The 15003-nt window shown below is 46.7% G+C and overlaps 1 protein-coding gene across 2 annotated transcripts in view; it reads left to right on the top strand.

Annotated features, from left to right (window-relative positions):
- The first annotated feature begins 4137 nt into the window (after nucleotides 1-4137).
- Nucleotides 4138-15003, top strand: part of YPEL2 (yippee like 2) — a 61828-nt gene continuing 50962 nt past the window's right edge. Inside the window, exon 1 of one of the 2 annotated variants that reach the window (XM_058283887.2) lies at nucleotides 4138-4316. The gene's annotated coding sequence lies outside the window, so the exon portion shown is untranslated. The remainder of the gene's footprint in view (nucleotides 4317-15003) is intronic. The other variant, XR_009182411.2, reaches the window with a different exon arrangement.

Below are 15003 nucleotides of genomic sequence, written 5' to 3'. Positions count from 1 at the left end.
AGTTTATACCAGCTCTTAGAACCTAGGAAGCACCAAATAAGTATGATTTTTATTGTTGTTTTAAGAGGGAGGTGTTAAGCCCTCACCACTGTTGCTTCTGGGCTCTTTAGCTTGGCAAGGGGTTTTGCTTTGTGAGGTACTTTGATGTCTGGGTAGATTTCCTTTTAAAGGTATTTGAGATATTTGAAGAGAACAGGAGGAAAGCATTTTTACTCTTTGATGGTGTAGAAGAAAGAGAATGGATTTTGAAGCCAGATGGATTAGGATCCAAATTCCATATCATTAGTTCCTTTAAAATATGGAGATAAAAATACTTATATTGCAGGTTGCTCTAAGGATTAAATACAACTAGATAGACTAGAAAATGCTCTGTATACAATATGTACTCAACGAATGGCAGCAGCTGCTTTGTTAAGGTAAGCTCAGGAGGGCTGAGGTACAATCTTTCCCCATTAACAGTTTGACAAGCATATAATCAGCCACTTTCATGACTGAAAAAGAGGGACTTGGACAGGGATCAGAGAAAGCATTTATGCTAGATGATATTATGATAGCATTATGATAGATGACCCACTATCTTGCTTCAACACGTGGTAATAGACTTTGGTGAGAAACCAGCCTTGAACTGGACTCTTAGGGCCTTGTAACTGTAAGCTTTAACCCAAATAAATACCCTTTATAAAAGCCAATAGATTTCTGGTGCTTTGCATCAGTACCCCTTTGGCTGACTAATACCCTGAGTAAGATGAGCACATAAAATTGAACTTGTTCATAAGTAGTAGTCGCAGCACCCATGTGCAAAAGTGGGGACATGGGATTGGTGTGAGAGAGGATCCTGGAAAAAATAGTTGTGACACTTTGGGGATGAATGGATTTGGCCTGCAACACTGAGAGAGTCAGGCTGATAACTTGACCTATGAGGCCAGGAACCTCCCAAACTATTATTGGTAAGGGCTTTTTTTTGGGGGGGGGGGGTGCAATTTTTTTATTATCTTTTTTTTTTACACTTTTAAAAATTAAAGTTAATAGATCACAAAGAAAATTACATTAAAAAACATAAAAGTTTACCCTATAACACACTCCCCACTCCCCCACACCCATCATTTTTGTAAATTGTATTTTTTGAAGATATATACATCTCAAAAAATGTTACATTAAAAAACAAAAGAGGTTCCTGTATACCCCCCACCTCCCCACCCCACTCCTCCCACACCAACTCTCCCCACCCCACTCCTCCCACACCAACTCTCCCATCATTGTGGCACACTCACTGCACTCGGTGAACACATTTTGCAGCTCTGCAAACTATTATGGATAATAGTTTAATCTGTAGTTCACACTCTCCCCCAGGACATTCAATGGGTAATGGCAGGATATATAAAGTCCAGCTTCTGACCCTGCAATATCATTTAGGACCACTCAAAGTCCCAAAAATGCCCCATATCACATCTCTTCTTCCCTCTCCCTGCCCTCAGCAACTACTGTGGCCACTTTCTCCACCTCAATGCTACAATTTCTAGTCACAATAGTTTTATAGTGGAATATCAGTAAATCCACTCTAATCCATATTTTATTCCTCCATTCTGTGAACCCTGGGATGGTGATGTCCACTCCACCTCTAAATCAAGAGGGGGCTTAGATTCCACATGGGTGATGGATGCAATTCTTCTGCTTGCAGTTGTAAGCACTTTGATTCCCTGGTGTGGTGGTTGACCATCTTTACCTCCCTGTTAGCTGACCTGGGTAAGTCCAACGAACCAGAGAGGAGGAGTTGCAACTCTGCTGAGGCTCAGGGCCCAGCTGGCACATGGACAGCCCAGAGATTCAAGTCCCCTGAGTATACACCAACCACAGGTTCAGTAAAAGTGACAAAAGAGGCATGTGTAGAAAGGTCACATCTCTGTCCAGCTCCATCACACTCAGGAGCACAAATTTGGCAAGGGCTTTTTAAAATTTTTTAAATTTTTATTTTTTAACTCAGGCTAAATCTGAACAAATTATTTTCTCTCTCCCACTACATCTCTCCATTTTTCTTCTGCCCCACAGGATAAATATCTGTCTTTTCTCACAAGCTCTCCATTGGCTTTAGCCTCTCTCTTCTCAGTAGATTCTTTAAAATACTGTCATCCAAGTCAAGCAGGAAATTATGCACATAGTAAGTAAGTGTGTATTGAGGAACAAATAAAGGTGCTTGGGTTTAGAGTGGAAGAGAAGTAGTTTCTACTACTTTGTTTCACTTCTATCCTCCGATTTAACAGCTCTCAATGATTGGCCCTTTTTGGCTAAGAGGAGGCAAAATCAGGCTCAACAACCTTTTTTTTTTTTTTTTTTTTTTAGCTGCTTCTATTGTCTCTTGGTCCTAAGGTCGGCCTGCCCCTTCCAGTTCCCTGCTATATAGAACAGGCCTGCAGGGGTCCTCAGCTCTCCCTCTGAACCTGGCAGCAGACAGTCCTCTTTAGCTAACATTATCTTTTATTTAAACAGAAACAGTAGCCACCAATCTTATTACATAACATACCAATTTCCTAGGGTGTTAAACTAATGCAGCGTCTACTGTTGGGGGGCTGGGGGCAGCGTAGGGGGCTGGAATAGTGATCTGGCAACACAAATATTCACTGGGAGAATATTGCTGAAACTGCTGAAACGTAACATGTTTGACTTCTGGCCCTACATAGAATTTCAGAGCTGGAGGAGAATTTAAAGATCATTCTAATCCAATCCTCCTTGTTTGAAAATGTGGAAACCTGGGCCTAGAGAGACAAAGAAACTTGCCCAAGAGGCACATCAGGGTTAGAAGCCAAGCTCTTGACAATCTAAAGGAATTAATCATGCCTTCTTAGATAAAATGTTAAACCTTTCTTGTTCATGATTTTTTTCCGATTTGAAATGCATTTCTTTTCCTTCCTCGTTTTCTACGTATGTACTATGACATTGACGTTTTTGAATTGGGGCTAAATTGACATCTACCATGTATGCTAAATGAATACGATTTGTTGGTCAAATATATTTTAAATGCAGCTGGGTCAAGTGGTGGGTGAAGTTCTGAGCACCATTCTCTGTCACTCGAGCTCCCAGGTCTAAGTGTCAATCAGTGTACTGAGGGGGTTGGAGTCAGCTGCATTTCCTGAGGCATCTCACATCCTGGGAGCCGCTCAGCGCCAACAAGGGGCTTTCTGCGTTTCCTCCTGATTCTCTGTGGAATCGCACAACTTCAGTAGCCTTACTCACTGAGTGAAAAGGCTGGACCCTGCCCTCTTCCCCTGACCCCTGCCAGCATTTTTTTCTCATACAGATCTGTTTTTCTGCCGGGACTCTGCCCCACTCCACCCACCTGGTACCTCCCTGGATTTCCTGACTGCCTTGAGCTTATTTTTTAACCTTCTCTTCCTCAAAAAGCACCACCCCACTGACCTAGAACGGGGGCTCCTCTGCCCTGTGGGACCACCGTACTCTCAGGAGCTAACCGAACTCATCTCCCGGTGAAAGCCCGGGGAAATCAAGAGGGGACTGGGCATCTTTCAATCCCCCTAAGGCTTTTCTCCTAACAAATTACTAGCCGAGCCGAGGAAAGAGGGGGAAATGCCCAACTTCTGGGCCAGGCCTGGCCGGCCCGGGTGGGGCTGGCACTCTCTTCTTAAATGCATCAGTCCCGGGACCTGAGGGCCTCTTCAGGTGACCAGGGCTCTGGGTTAGAGGGGGCTAAGGCACAAGGGGGCAGTCGCTCATTTGGCCCTCCAAATAGGAGCACTACGGGGCCCTCCCCGCAAACCCAGTGTTCTGGGGATCTCTCTGAGACACCAGCTTTGACCGGGGCCAAACTCCAACCCGAAATAAACAGCCTCCTGCGGGCCCTGAGCGCCCGCCCCCCCTCGCAGCCGTTCCCGCAGCGCCGCCGGCGGGCGTCGGGCCGGGGCCGAGGGGCTCAGCTCGCGGGCAGGACCCGGCGCTCGCCCGGCCCGCGGTACCCGGTGGCAGGGCGGAGGGGCGGGGCGCGGAGGGAGGGGAGGCGGGGAGGGAGGGGAGGCGGGGGCGGAGCCCCGTCCGCGCCGATTGGCTCCCGCGGATGGGCTGCGGCCGCGCCGGGCCAACCCGCGGCGTGTTGCTAGGTGCCGAGCCGAGGGGATAGGCGCGGGGGCGCGTCCGTCACCCCGCAGACCCCGGCCCGGACCAGGAGGGATGCGGAGTGGCGGCGGCGGCGGCGGCTGTGGCTTTAAGAGCGCGCCCGGAGCGCAGGCCCCAGCCGGGCGGTCCCCTGCTGCTGCGCACCCCCGCGGAGCCGAGCCCGGCGCTGGCCGGACGGGGCAGCCTGCTGCGGGGTGAGCGAGGCCGGCGCCGCGGGCCGGGCGCGCGTGGGCGTGGGCGCGCTGTCAGCGCGGGCGCGGGGCTCCCGGCGCCTCGGGCCCGGGTCCCTGGGCGCGCGCCGCCCTCCCCTGCGCGCAGCGGGGCTGGGGGGGGGGGGTCCCGCGTGGGGCGCGGTGGGGCGCCGGGGGCGGGCGCAGGCGGGCCACGTGACCGTTTGTTTACAAACACCCGCGCCCCCCGCGGGACGAGGCCCGGCCGGGGAGGCTGCGCGGGCCTGGGCGCTGCTCGGCGGGGAGGGGGGTTTGCGAGGCCGGCCGCTGCTTCCTCCTCGGCCTGCTGCTCGCGGATGCCAACTCCCCGCGAGCCGAGAGGGGGGGCTTCGGGCGCTCTCTGTCCGCGGGTGTCGCCGGGTCTGGGTCGGAGCCTCTGGGGGCCGGAGGCGCCGCCCCCGCCCGTGGGGCACTGGCCGCCCTCGAAACTCCCGGGAGCGCTTTGCCCGCCCGGGGCGGAGGTAACCGCAGCCGAGTTCCTGCCTGGCCACTTCCCGGCGCCTCCCCGGTGTCCTTGCCAAGGGGGTGGACGCGCGTTTTCTCCGGCCCCCCGGAATGTAGGGGCCCCTCCAGCGATCGCCTTCCAGGGCCGACCTCTCAATAGTTCCAGCTGCCCCTTCTCGGCGGATGACCTCTGGGTGTCTTTCCCCAAAGGCGGGCTTTTCTCTCGTCTTGGATGAAGGGCACTTGCTCTTTCTGACCTCTTCCTCAGGGGGCTGCCACTGCTGGCTTCTCCCCTTTAGCTCCAGGAGTTTAAAAAGCCAAGTGAATGTCCTCCGTTTTTCTCTTTGGGGTATGTAGCCGACCCTCCCACAGTCTGCAGCTGTCGAATGGCACACAACTGCTCGTTGGCTTTGCTGGGGTTCTTGCTTTCTAGCCTGCTTGCTGACTTGCCCTCCTGCATCCTGGGAGGCTCTTTCACTGAGTCCTTGCCTCTGGTGAGTCTAAAGGCTCACAAGACGGCTACTGTCCCCTTTCCCCCGGCCCTTCTCCCTCTCTTGTAGTCCAGCTAGATGTGCAGGTTTGGGCTCCCTGTCTCAGGGCATTATGCAAGAAGGGCAGCTCTCTGCTTCCCTCTCCTCCACTTGCTCACAGACTATTAGAGGTGCAAGAAATGGAGGGGGTTTAAGAAGTTACCTTGACTGGCTCAAGGTAAGGTACCTCACGGAGCGCTGGGGTGGGGCTTGATCTGCAGGCTTGATGATCTCCAGCACTCTGTAGTCACAGTGTCTGTGGTCAGTGGACTTGGCTTCATCCTTCCTTGGCTTTCCTTTTACCCACTGTCACAGGACCCTACCGGTGGGCCTAACCTGAGACTTGGCCATTCCTCCCCTCATTTTCTCAGCCCTTAATTCTAGGCTGAATCTTGTCCCCATAAGGACGTTTTCATTCCAGTCTATGAGTGGCTACAAGTTGTTTCCTGAGGAATAGGTCTAGCCTGAGAAGAGCTGTGCAAACTTCCTTTTGGCACTTGAGAGGGTCTCAGGAGGGGAGAGGGCATTGGGGCTCATTCCCAGCTGCAGTTTGACCTTGCCTTATTAGTTTATGATTTGGTAACAGCATTTCTTGGATCTGTCTTGGTATTTCTGTGCTTGAGTTAAAATCGAGAAGCTTGGGAGTTAGAGGTGGAAAATGGTAAATAAACACCTTCTCTCTCATAGTATGATGTTCAAACTTTGGAACCCACAGTAAGAAATACATTTTACATCACTGCACACAGGTGCACAACAGAAATAGAAGTTGCAGTTACTCTTACTACCTGCAATATGCTATTATTATTATTAGTTTTTTCCTCCTTCATTAAAAAAATCAACTGCTGGTCATGACCTATTAGATTGAGTTCCTGACGGAAGGGGTCACCACCCATAGTTTGAGAAACTACTCTAGGACAGATACCTTCAAATTTAAGTATGCATAAAAATGCAATGTGCCAGGCTGCTCCAAAGATGTTTATCTGGGGGCATAGGAGTCTTCATTTTTCAATAAGTGGTCCAGGAGATTGTGATGCAGGTGTTTGATTAAAGAAAACAAAACAAAACAACACCCCTGATCTAGTGATATAGTGGCAGTTGGGGACAATGAACAGTAAACGGTACTAACTTGTTTTTTGTTGTTGTTTTTTTCTTTATTTTTTTGAGGTATTGGGTTGGGGATTGAAGCCAGGACCTTCTGTGTGGGAAGCCAGCACTCAATCACTGAGCCACAGTGGCTTCCCTGAGTTGGTTTTCTCGTTTGTTTGCTTGTTTGATTTTTTGTTTTTCGGAGGTACTGGGTACCAAACTCTCCCATATGGGAAGCAGGCGCTCAATTGCTTGAGCCACATCTGCTCCTTTAACCGGGTTTTGAAGTGGAAAGCCTTAGTCAGGTGTATTTGCCACACTCGAGGCAAGCCTGTGATCACTCAGCTGCCAGTCACACTTACTGCAGTTTGCTTTCAGCTGCCGTGACGCTTTGTCCATAGAAGACAGGTGCCCCTCCCTCCCCTCCTCACCCTGCCCCAGCCTTTGGAGGGCTGCTGTTCAGCGTTCGGTACTGTACCACTTGATGTTTCTAGGTGTGTGGAGGTTGTTAACTGAGGATTAAGAATTCAAATAATTATGATTACTAAATCCTTATATAGCTGCCTTTTTACTTCCAGGAAATTAAAAAATAGCCAGAAGTTGATATCTGAAATTACTGAAACTGGCTAGATTGATTTCACCCTTTGTATGTGGCCATTTCCTACTAAAAACCTGCCATTGTATTATATTAATTATTCCGGGCGGATCTTACCCTTATATGTGGCCACTTGTACCTGCTATTATAATCATTATTCTAGATGGATCTTACCTTTGTGTATGAGCATTTCAGTGGAAAGGGTGACCATTCTACCGTCTTCTGCTTGATATCCATATGAAAAACCTTGTAACTGACTTTTTTCAGTGTCCCTCTTCCAGATGCCTTGATCTCTAATAATGATTGTAACTTTGTGACTCACCCTGGTTTGGTACCTCCCCATCCTGTTCAGCTCCTTAATGTTTATTAATGAAAGAACCTGTGCAAACTCCACCCCAATTACTCTTTAGCATCCTGATGTTATAAAATATTAGAATTTCTGCAAACCAGAGAGGCAACTTTGGGCCAACTAAGGCATCTAAGACCTCCTTTGTTTGCGTAAACAAATAAACTCTTTCTCTCTTTGAAATCCTGATGTCTCAGAAATTGCCTTTAAAGGCACATTGGGAGAAAAAAAGAACCTGGTTTTGCTCTGTATCAGTTGGGGGCGTGAATAGTGCTGATGAGTTGCTGCACTGTTCATAGATGTGAATTTTCACACTTCTTAATATTTTGAGTAGTTTTGAGGCATTGACACAGTTATTATATCTGGGGTATTAATGATTGACCAGCAGAAGGAAAGGATACTCTTACTGATAAATTAATATCAGAGTATTCCAGACTGTGTAGCATGGGGAAGAGCAAGCTGGTGACTTTGTTTTCAATGGGAGAAGTCAGACTTACCTGTTGTTCATTGCTAATAAGCAGAGACTCAAGTTCCACACTTTGCCCACCTCAGCCCTAGTTCTTTCCTGATGTGAAGTCCCGGCCTCTGTGTGCAGGTATATCCTGTTAGTCATCCAGTTTCTGAGGCTGTGACATTTACCTCTCCCTTCATGCACAAACATACACACACCTGATGCGGCCACGTGTTGGATGTGGCTGTTACCCTGTTAGTTACTCTGCTTTAAATTCATCAAAGCTACAATTTAGTTTCAAAAAGGACTCTAAATTACCCAAATTTAACTATGGTGCTTGCCAAAGGTATACTCTATATGGGAACATTAGCTGTGGGATTGTTTAATAATGTCCAGTTGTCCAAGTGGCTTACATTTAGAATGTTTAGTTTCTAGCCAAAGGAAAGAAAGAATGGCTAAAGGAACCAGGATAGGAAAAGTAGAGGGAAGAGTTAACGAAGAGATGGGATTCAAATGGCAGATCAGGAACAGTTCCCTTTGTAAATGATTTTGGCGTTTCCCCAGGGTCTCCCAGCCAAACCACTAGGTGCTCTGACTGACCACTGCGCTCCTGTAGGATGAAAGAGGAGCAAGCTCTGGAAAAGGAACCATCTCTTTGAACTTTAGCCTCTTATGATGGAAAGCTAGGAACTGGAGAACAAGGGCCTGCAGGCTAAAGGTGTTTTGTTAGAGAGTTGTTAGTTTTCGGTGACACATACCTGAGTTGTGTTTTTTAAAAATTTTTAATCCCCCCCCCCCCCCCCCCGTGGCTTGCTTGCTGTCTGCTCTCTGTGTCCATTTGCTGTGTATTCTTCTGTGTGTCTGCATTTTGTTTTTTTATTTATGTGTCCCCCCCCCCCCCCCCCCCCCCCCCCGCTTTGCAGCTTGCTTGTTGTCTGCTCTCTGTGTCCATTTGCTGCGAGCTCTTCTGTGTTTTTACTTGTTTCCCTTTTTGTTGTGTCACCTTGCTGAGTCGGCTCTACCCGGCGCTTGCGGGCCAATGGCTCTGCGAGGCGTGCACGTGAGCCTGCCTTCACAAGGAGGCCCCGGGACATGAACCTGGGGCCTCCCATATGGTAGACAGGACCCCAACTGATTGAGCCACAGCCGCTTCCCCATACCTGAGTTTTAAAGGGCCGCACATTCGTGAAATTCCCTAAGAGCTGCTGGATAGTCATAAAGGGTTTAAAATATTATTGAGATTATACTACTCCCCTTCCCATTGCCCTTGGGACATAATCCAGCGCCCTTCCCTGTATGCATTGCCCAGTCTGTTCCCCTCGCCTGACTTCTGCCACCTCATCTTCTACCAGTCCCTCCTCTCTCATCCATTCTTCTTCACTCTGCTCCAGCTGGATTGGCTTTCTTGCAGTTTCAAAAACATTCCATGCTTGTTCCTGTCTTTCTACTGGTAGTTCCTCTCTCCTGAATGCCCTTTCTCCAGATTTTTGCATGGCGGGTCCTTTTACTTGGGTTTCAAAGTCCTTTTCTGACCTTTTATCTGGAACAGCTCCTCTCCTCCCCCACCTCAGCTTCTCTTAATCTCCTTAACTATCTTTATTGTCTTTTTAATGATAGATTCCTTTTTTTTTTTAAAGATTTATTATTTATTTATTTCTCTCTCCTTCCCTGTCCCCCTCATTGTCTGCTCTCTGTGTCGACTTGCTGTTTGTTCTTCTGTATCCTCTTGCACCCTCGGTGGCACCAGGAAACTCTTTTTTGTTACATGTCATCTTGCTGCGTCAGCTCTCCGTGTGTGTGTGGCGCCACTTCTGGGTGGGCTGCATTTTTTTTTTTCATGTGGGGTGGCTCTCCTTGCAGGGCGCACTCCTTGCGCCCCTGCGTGGCACGGCACTCCTTGAGCACAGCAGCTGTGCACGTGGGCTAGCTCACCACATGGGTCAGGAGGCCCTGGGTATAGAATCCTGTACCCTTACCATATGGTAGGCGGATGCTCTATCAGCTGAGCCATGTCTGCTTCCCCTTAACTATCTTTAATTTCTTCAAAGCATTTTAATACAATCTGAAAATCTATCATCTGTCTACTTGTTTGCTAGAATGAAAGTTCAGTGAGAGCTTTTCTGTCTTGACCACTGCTGACAGTGCCTGGCACAGAGTAGTCATTGGCTAAATATCTGTTGAATGAATGAATGACTAAAAAGAGCCAAAGTTTATAGAGTCTCTAGAGTAGGAAATAATATATATTTTTTTCTTTTTCATGAGAGGAAGAGGAAAAGTGAATTTTCCTCTCTCTTTTGCTGGGGATAGGCTAGTGGTTCCTTAGATTTACTTTCTTTCCAGAGTTCTACTTTCACAATACTTTTACCTCTTTATTCCTTTCTTGGGTCCTCAAAGTCTCTAAAAAGCTCCATTGTTATTTTTTTATTAACAATTCTAGGCTCCCCCAGTAACTTTATTCTAGGCCTCACTCTTTTCTCCTGATAAACATTAGCATTTCTATCAGAAATCCCATTTCACTAATACCAGGAGGTGCTATTTGCAGGACTAAAGAGCCCGAGCTTTGGGGTGAAAAAGACCTGTATAATTGGCTGTGATCTTGGGTAATTTACTAAAATTCTCTAAATCATTATTCTTTATTTGTAAAGTGGAACTAATAATAGTTCTTACCAGGGCAGATTGATGGGAGGATTAAATGAGAGAATGCATGGAAAACACTGGGCACAGGGCCTGGCCATGAAAGACACTCAGTGCTAGCTATTAATAACAGCATTAATATTAATAATTGGATTCTCCCTTTCTCTGGCCAAACTCTGTGAAAATTACCAAATCTTAAAGTAGTGTGACAAAATGTCACATAGTTCTGTCAGAACTGGATTGGAATTTAGAGGTCATCTAAATTGCAAACTGCAGTCCAACTCTTAGCAAATACTCAGTTGGAAGAAGTATTACTTACGGAAGTTTTTGGAAGGGCATGTTATCTACTTAGTCTGTCTATTTCTTAATTTTTTTTTCCTAGGGATAAGGTAGGTCAACCAAAAGTTGCATACGTGGGCATATTATTTTAACCCCTTCACTGAGATGAACTTCAGTGTCCTTGCCTTTTCTTTCATGGAAGGACACTGTCAGGAACGGCTTTATGTCAATTGCTACTGCATTTCATACACAGATTTATAAAGATTTTAGCTATATTCTCCTTTAAAGTCCCCTTTAAGAAGTTTGTGGGAGAAATTTCTTTCAGAAAGAAGTACCAGGAAAAGCTTTGCCTTTCCCGAGGAACTGGTATGCTTTTGTAGTGGACAGTTGGAAATTTATAACTGATCATATTTCTCTTCTTGCTTTGACTGCCAGGAAGCACAGAGCCAAATCTGTGGCTTAATTATAGTAGCTGTAGGGCCCCGCATCCTAATTTTCTGTAGCATTGTTAATCTTGTAAATTTTATTCTCTAATTTTAATCTAAGGATTTGTAACTTAATACTAATTAGATATATACTGGATTGTGTATTAATCTATTTTAGGTGTTACATTGTAGATATGCAAATATTGAGGCTCAAACAGGCAAAAAGAACTTGCTGAAGACACATAGCTAGTTAGGGCAAAGCACGGTATAAACCATACCCTTTGTTTCTCACACCAAGGCCTCTTTTCTGACACTGTACATTTTCTAACTGCTGGCTTAAATCCTAAATAGCCCATAAGTCCCAACACTAGACCACCACCTCCTCTCTGATGGGGCAAACAGTTCTTCCAGAGAGGTGCCACCCTGCCACCCCCATTCGTGTTTCCTGCCTGGGTGAGCAGCACATGTGCCCTCCTGTCTCCTGAGCTACAGGGCAGTCAGCCCTACTGCATGGTCCTGAGATTGTCATGTGTCCAAATGTCATGTAAGTGTTGTAAATTGTTGTAAAATGGCCTGAGAAATGATTGCAAATCAAAAGCAGGTTCTGCACAACTATAGTTTGAATGCGTAGTGTAATTTATTTGCTTGCTTAACTGTGAGCTGCCAATCCAACCAATAGGCAATAACCAGGTCAAGGGCCCACAACACACGTAAAGTGGAGGGAGGAGACCAGCATCTCTAAAGTCCATTGGCCCGAGGGCGACACAAGGCAGGCAGGTACCTTCCTTGAGAGGCCTCCAAAGCTGGTCCAGCACAGCACCAGTGAAGGGTCCGAAGCCGTCAAAGGGAGGCACTGGTCATGGGGTGGCAGTGAGGGTGGCAGCAAGCCTTGCCACACCCCACGGGCATTGGAGTAGGGAGTCAGAGCAGCAGGGTGTCAGTCCGCCTCTACCTGCTCTCAGCAGGGCTGTCTGCTCTGGGCTTTTAATGCCTCAGGTCTGTTCCTTAAGGTCCTGATGGAGGGCGTGTCCCTCTGGCAGGCATCACCCCCCCCCCCCACCGTCTGTGTCATCCTGGCAGGACTGTTTGGTTATCACTTGTTACGAAAATGTGCTTTTCTCAACTTGTTTACGTTCTGATTGTGGTCAACATGTTTATGATGTTTTTGGGAATCAGTTCAGTATAAAACATCAGACTTAGGGGATTTCATCTGAAACTTGATTGCCTGAGTCTGAGTGAAAGGAGCTAGTGTGGAGTCCCTTGTTCTTTTTCTCTCCAGGTAGGAATGCTTGCTACCCAGACAGCAGGTGGGTGAAATGGGGTCTCCACCTGTGAGCAGTGGCTGAGTGAGGTCGTATTGATTTTGTTTTATTTTATCTAATAGGAAATTAGTTCCAGGAAATGTGAACCTTCCTAATGATTTATTTTGTGTTGTTTTTCCTAGGAGTTCTGGTTAGGAGTACCTGGGACAAGGTACTCCTTGAGTCAGGAGCAGTGATAGGATTACTTGATTCCTATTTTGAGATAGAGAAGAGGAACTTCTGGCTTGGGGCTGAAACTCAGTCCTAGTTTTGTTTTTATTTTCTTGGGAGTATTCAATCAACAGTTTAAATATCTCCTTTGGGAGATAAAAATGAGCTCAGATATGCACCCTGCTCCTAAGAGCAGATGTTCAAATAAGTATGATAAAGGCCTAAGGTAAATAGCCAGAGAACAAGGCAGAAAGTTTAGAGTCAAAGCAGAGGCATCTCAAGAAGGGTGGGCTTTTTGGAGATTAGGCTATGAAAACTGTGGAAGATTTAAACATGCGGCAGCTGTTGGGTGGAGAGGATCCCTTGGGGGAACAGTGTGTGCAAAGGCACAGAGGCACAAACAAAAGAGGGACTATATAGGGAATGTTCAGTAGGTACCGAGGTATGGGAAGGAAAGCACTGGTGTATTTGGGCCACCATTGCTGCAAGCCCACAGAGGTGGACTGTGACTTCCATTCAGAGTTGAACTCTTAAAAGATGAGCTGAGAACAGTGGGTTACAAGTGTTCTCAAAGTGACACTCTTCCCAGGGATTCTCAAGCCTGTCTGCCATAAGAATTCCTCAGCCTCACCAAATAGCTACAAAATCAAATCTTCAGGATGGCGAATCTATAATAAAAACAAGTAAACATTAACAGTCAGGGAAGTGGATTTGGCTCAACAGATAGAGCGTCTGCCTACCACATGGGAGGTCCAGGGTTCAAACCCAGAGCCTCCTGATCCATGTGGTAAGCTGGCCCATGTGCAGTGCCAATGCGTGCCAAGAATACTGTGCCATGCAGGGGTGTCCCCCGCATAGGGGAGCTCCACACGCAAGGAGTGTGCCCCATAAGGAGAGCCACCCCATGCAAAAAAAGTGCAGCCTGCCCAGGAGTGGCACTGCACACAGAGAGAGCTGATGTAGCTAGATGACGCAACGAAAAAAGACACAGATTCCCGGTGCTGCTGACAAGAGTATAAGCAGACACAGAAGAACACACAGCAAATGGACACAGAGAGCAGACAACTTAGTGGGGGGGGGGGGGGTGACAAGAGGGCAGGGAAGGGGAGAGAAATAAATAAAACAGATTTACTTATATATATAAAACAATAACAGTCATACTCTTCCCCAAGTTTTTTTCTAATGCACATAATCTGAGGTCTGGAAACCAACTACTGAACCTTTTTTTGTGTCTCCCTTCCCTTGCTCTATTTTTGCCTTTGCCTTTTTTTCTTTTGTGTGTGTCATCCATTGTATTTGTCTCCCCTTTGTCTCTTTTTCTACCATTTGGTCTTTGTGTGTTGGACATCCCTCCCTAAATTATCCCACCATCAAATGGACCATAAGATAGCAATGAATTCTCTTTAAATATTGCTGTATTAATGGAATAAACATGTACATTATATTTCTTGAAGAGAAAAATCTAAATTAAATAGGGCCTTTTAGTTATTTCATTTTGCTTACATGACTCTTAATTTGTTTCCTTTAGGATTTGAGAGACCCTTAAAGGGAAAAAGTTTCCCCATATTTGACTGCACCCTTAATGCTAAATACCCCATTAGCAGGAAGCTATGACAGGAACTGAAAAATATCTTTTTCTTATGCTTAGTCATCAGTTGTAGCCTGCATTCTGGTTCAGATTATTACCTTTCCTCTTTTTTTTCTTGCTTCTGCAAAATTGAGGCACTGAGCCAACCCTGAAAATCTGATGGTGTTTTAAGAGAACTTGACATCTTTGTTTTGCATTATAAATAGTTGACTTGGACTTTTCTTTCTGGGAGCCATTCTGCTTGAAGCCCTGGACGGCCCAGGGACCAAGGATTTACTTTCTTACACCATGCTGTCTTATCTGGGTAAGAAGGGAAGGATCCATTTGGGGACTGGGTGAGGGCAGCAGAGTCAGGATTCAAATTTTGGCTCTGGTCCTTTCTAGTAGAGTGACCTTGGGCAAATTACTTCTGGAACTTTTTCCTCATCTGAAAAACAGGGATAATCATACTAATGCCTACCTGGCTTGTTGTGAGGATTAGTTGAGATAACTGATATCAAGTACTTGGCCCCTTCCCTGGCCCATTACAGGGAATTAATGAATTATAGAGTTCTAGAGGCTTGTTAGCAGTTGCTCCAGGCCCTCAGATGACACCTTCCCTTCTTCCATCCTTTATTTCCCACCTTCCTTCAACAAGTACTTTCAGAGCACTTACTATGTGCCAGACCCTGGGCAAGGTATGAGAGATGAATAACTGGGTGTGTTCTCTGGCCAGGAATGGCTCCTGATCCAGTGGGAAGACTGACCCATCAACAGCTAGCTTTGTGGAATTTTCTTGAATTATACAAAAAGACTGCACTT

The sequence above is a fragment of the Dasypus novemcinctus genome, chromosome 21 (assembly GCF_030445035.2).
Source record: "Dasypus novemcinctus isolate mDasNov1 chromosome 21, mDasNov1.1.hap2, whole genome shotgun sequence".
Taxonomy (NCBI): domain Eukaryota; kingdom Metazoa; phylum Chordata; class Mammalia; order Cingulata; family Dasypodidae; genus Dasypus; species Dasypus novemcinctus.
This window is presented reverse-complemented; position numbering and strand designations above follow the sequence as displayed.